Raw genomic sequence first — 5,319 nt, 5'->3', positions numbered from 1 at the left:
CTATGCGGAATGTCTGGAGAAAACGCAAACCTCCATCCTGGCCACTGCCAGGACCAGGTGGGAGGAGGCCTGGCAAGTGGCAACAAAATGGGGGAGGCGCAATCTTAAAACAATGCAAGAATCAACAATAGAACAGGCATCCCAAGTAGTGATAACCTTTATGGCCACAAAAAAACACTGATCAGGAAATAACACCGGATACTCCTAAAGAAACTAGCCGCCGTAAATTGACGGAGACCGGGGAAAAATCCAGTAGTGACGACCATCCCGAGACTAAGAGACACAAACTGGCAGAGGAATGCGGTTTTACTATGGGCGCAACGGTGGACTCGGATGACGAAATGTTCTATCCAACGGTCGAACCGAACAATCTAGAACCCACTACCAGCAAACCACAAGTGCACCTTAACCCCGAGAAAGAAAAAGAAGGAGGAAAATAAAAATAAAAAGAAGACATGAGAAAACCAATCAAAACAAAGAATACAACCCCAATCCCACGATGGCCTTCAAGAAAAACTAAACCCGGTGGCAGCTCAACAGAAAATACAGAACTACCAATCCCAAAACTCCAGACGGAGACAAGGACCCAGGTCTTTGGAATTTTTGAACGCCAAGAAAACGCACAAAACATCTATGTGTCGTCACGAGCCGCAGGGTTTAAATTGGATTTGTTTGTGCATGTTTTTTTTACTCTTATAGATGAAGTTCCCATTGACATGCATTATACAACTGACAGACTGCAATGGTTGGAGTTAAAAATCATCATTTGTGTTCTACTGAAGAAACAAAGTCACCTATATCTGATGCCCTGGGGGTAAGCAGATAAACATCACATTTTCATTTTTGGGTGAACTATCCCTTTAAATCTATTTTCCAAACAATGCAAGTAATAATTATTAGATTGTAAAACAATGTTTGTTTCTGTTCTATAAAGGGCAATTGCAATGCATGACGCTGCTCGAAGAACTCTTATGCTTCAGCAGCTCCGTGAGGGCCTCCAACTTTACCGTCTAGTGGACAACATGTAGAACAACAAAGAAGTGTGCCGTGGCCTCTTTGTTTTTGAAGGTGGCAATGATCAGGTAATGTGCATAGCTTTTGTAAAAATCATTAGAGCAGTGGTTCTCAACTCAAGTCCTGGGGGACCCACTGCTCTGGGCTGTGTTTCCCAAAACCATTGTTAGCCTAAGTTGATGGGAGAACCATTGTCACCAGTGGAGCTATGATCAACTTAGGGTTACAATGCCGTGGGAATCGCAGCACATTTTGTATGTTTTTTTTTTTTTTTTTACGCACCTGATTCAGGTCATCAGCTTGTTATGAGGCAGCTCCATGAACTAAACAGTGTGTGTCAGATAAAAGAGACATACAAAATGTGCAGAGCAGTGGGTCCCCAGAACTGGAATTGAGAACCACTGTGTTAGAGAAACTCTTTTGAACTCCTATTTTTGAATACTGCATACATAATTTTCTTTAGATGATATTTGGCTTTTTATTTTCTCTCTGGAATGTTTTTCCAGGTGGACTCTCATTACATTGTGTCACATCTTGACCCACAAATGAGTGAGAGTGGCACTCTAAAGCACAGCAAAGAAATGCAAATCTTGAATAACTTCCAGGATTTTTTAATGGAACTTGAAGGTAAGTTTGTTGTTACTCAAATGTTAAGTCTTTTTTAGATACTTTAAATACATTTATGTATGTTTACTGCCCTAGATGGAGATTCTGAGGATAAGGAGGCACTTTCTGTGTCAAAAGTAATGCAGTGGCTGTCTGGTCAAGCACATAGACATCTGCTTCTTTCAGAGAGACAAGCTTTTAAAATCACTGTTCTATTTGACCATACATGCATGGAACGTATGCCAGACCACAGAATTTGCTACCCTGTTGTCAGTGCATGCACCCAGACAATCACATTTCCCACTGCACATTTAACAAGTTTAAATGAATTTAAAGAAAACATGAAAATTGCAGTGCAACAGGGAGCTTACTTTTACAGGGTTTAGAACAGATTTGTTAATACACTCGTACGTGAATGAATTGTTTCATTTGACCTCTTTAAAAAACAAAAACAAAAAAACACTACTTTATCATTTATTATCAAAAGAGTGGCTTACAAAGTTTTAAATTTGCACAACACTGTTATGAAGTTAGTTTTGCCAAAACGTTGTTACATGTGATGTTCTTGTGAATTAAATTTCTGATGTAACTACATATGTTTTTGTAAGTTTCTTTTTTTAATGTAAGAAGTCAAATGTTAGTAAAGCACAGTCTTTGAATAATATCAAGTGACTGGACATAGAGCTCTCGGTAGTTCAGTGATGATGTCAGGGGATCAATTAATCCCTGCAGAACAGCAAACAGACTGAGGTGTATTGTAATGCCACACATTAACATGCCTAATAACGATGTCATTAAGTCAGGCAAGTGATTTTTTTGGGCCCCACCAGAAATAACAACAACAACAACAAACAGAATTTGCACCTTTGATTGTGAACGCTTTTTCCGGCAATGAAGCTACCTCGACCAGTTCCTCGCACTGAGAACATGCAATGTGCAATATCCACGTTTTCAACTCCCTGGTCACCACGTACTCTGGAAAAGATTTAGGGAATATTCATGCAAAGTTAACTTTCATACTTCAACAAATATTTGCAACTGGATTTTAAAGTCATTAGCTTTCAAAAATTATAAACATAGGTCACTTTTTATAAAGACTGAACACTGCAAGATTTAAAAATAACAAAACTCACATTTGTGAAGAATTCAAAAACCTTTGGTAAAGGTCGAAGCATTATCTAATATCATCATTCACTCAGTTCTATGAATTACATTTTGCTTTATGCAAAGATAGTACCAAACACTGATATCACACAACATGATGTTTTATTATCAAAATTCAGGCGGAGCAGATTCAGATAATTAACCTAATTAGCACAGGTGGAGAGCATTCAGTTAATTAACTCAACCAATGACGAGGTATAAATACAGCAGACTGACCCCTAATTTCCACCAACTGCGGAACGGCTGCGGAATGGCTGTGGATCTGCTCTGGAACAGTGGTGGAGTCAATAGGTTTCCATTAAAGTCAAATGTGTGTATTTTCACTGACTGCAGAACGGCTGCGTTCTGACTCTGGCGATCCGCAGCCCTCCGGAGCAGATACACAGAGCTTCTATTTTTGCCGGATGCTGGAGAGCTCCGCAGCAATTCAGCACAGGGCATCCTGTTATATCACTCGTGAATTCGTGTGATCTCGTGCATTCACGTGATCTCGTGGGTCCTCGTGACTTCAGCTGTCAGTCATAGCCGCAGCCGTTCCGCAACAAATCCGTATTGAAGGACGGCGGAGCACGGAGCCGACACACAGCGGAGCCGATCCGCAGCCGTTCTGCAGTTGGTGGAAATCCAGGGTAACTTACATGCTATATCATTATCATGAAGAATAATAAAAAAAAAATAATAAAAAAAAAAATATATATATATATACAGTGCAATGCAATAATGAGTACACCCTCTTTGAAAAGTAACATTTCACACAATATGACAAGGAACACAAAGATATATTTCCAAAATGTTCCCAGACTAAGTTAAACACAGGTTCTGTTGTGCCTTTGAACTCAAAACAAAGGCTAATAATATAACTTAAATTATTTTTATTTCAGTTTTAGTGAAAGTGGGGTGGTGCAGAAATGAGTACACCCCACTGAAGGGCTCTGAGTAAAGCAACGTTTTAGGCTACCAATGTGGACCTGAACAAACAATTAACCACAGGTGAGTCTAATTAGTAAGTACACAGGTGTTAATTAGGCAGTTGCCTACAAAAGGCTGTTACCTAAAGCAAACCACCCTTTCCCATTTCCTGCTGTCAGCAATGGCACCTCATGGCAAGGAAATGTCTCTGGATCTGAGAAAGCGGATTATTGCTTTACACAAGAGAGGTGAGGGCTACAAGAAGATCAGTAAAGCCTTACTTATCAGTAAGAACACGGTTGCAAAAGTGATCCAAAAATTCAAGACAGATGGAACTGCAGCCAAAGTACAGAGACGTACAGGCCGGCCAAGAAAATTAACACCCAGGCAGGAGCGGCTTGTAATGAGAAAAGTTGAGGAAAATCGGCATGCAAGTGCACAACAGGTATCTAAGGAAGTAGAGACTGAAATTGGAGTGAATGTGTCACGTGACACAATATGCCGTACAGTGCAGCGGAATGGCATGCATGGGTGTCGTCCCCGAAGGAAGCCTCTCCTAAAGCCCAGTCACAAAAAAGCCTGTCTAGAGTTCGCCAGGGCACATGCTGAAAAGGATGAAGGCTACTGGGACTCTATACTCTGGAGTGATGAGTCCAAAATCAATCTTTTTGGAACTGATGGCTTCAAAACAGTCTGGCGTCGCAAGGGTGAGGAGTATAAGGAAAAATGCATGGTGCCCACAGTGAAACATGGAGGGGGTAGTGTTCTTATGTGGGGTTGCATGAGTGCTGCGGGTGTTGGAGAACTGCATTTCATTGATGGCATCATGAATTCTCAAATGTACTGCTCTATACTGAAAGCTAAGATGCTTCCATCACTTCGGGCCGTTGGTCGTCGTGCCATTTTTCAACATGACAATGACCCAAAACACACATCTAAGGCCACTGCTGACTTTCTGAAGAGGAACAGGGTGAGAGTGATTCCATGGCCAAGTATGTCACCTGATCTGAACCCTATAGAGCATCTTTGGGGAATACTGAAGAGGCAGGTTGAGCATCATTCTCCATCCAACATCCAGGCTCTGAAAGATGTCATCCTTGAAGAATGGAAAAAGATTGATGTAGCCAAATGTTGTCAACTTGTGCACTCCATGCCAAGGAGACTTGGGGCTGTCATTGCAAATAATGGAGGCCATACAAAGTACTAAATGTACTGGGGTGTACTCACTTTTGTTCCACCCCACTTTCACTAAAACTGAAATAAAAATAATTTAAGTTATATTATTAGCCTTTGTTTTGAGTTCAAAGGCACAACAGAACCTGTGTTTAACTTAGTCTGGGAACATTTTGGAAATATATCTTTGTGTTCCTTGTCATATTGTGTGAAATGTTACTTTTCAAAGAGGGTGTACTCATTATTGCATTGCACTGTATGTATATATATTATATATATATATATATATATATATATATATATATAAAAAATCCAGCTTGGTAGCTCTCAGAAAATAAATATTTAATTATTTTATGGCCTGACGATTTATTTGATATTTCTTTAATAAATCTCATTTACATTTACATTAATTTAGCAGATGCTTTTATCCAAAGCGACTTACAAATGAGAACA

General features: G+C 40.0%; 1 long non-coding RNA gene across 1 annotated transcript; it reads left to right on the top strand.

Annotated features, from left to right (window-relative positions):
- Nucleotides 1-760: 760 nt before the first annotated feature.
- On the top strand, nt 761-1,599 carry LOC311087716. The gene is made up of 3 exons (XR_014607356.1): nt 761-814; nt 935-1,082; nt 1,521-1,599. It is a non-coding gene; the product is annotated as an uncharacterized lncRNA (long non-coding RNA).
- The last annotated feature ends 3,720 nt before the right edge of the window (nt 1,600-5,319 follow it).

The sequence above is a fragment of the Abramis brama genome, assembly GCF_963993115.1.
Source record: "Abramis brama genome assembly, chromosome: 7".
NCBI lineage: Eukaryota > Metazoa > Chordata > Actinopteri > Cypriniformes > Leuciscidae > Abramis > Abramis brama.
Note: the sequence above shows the minus strand (reverse complement) of the source record. Positions and strands in the feature narration are given on the sequence as shown.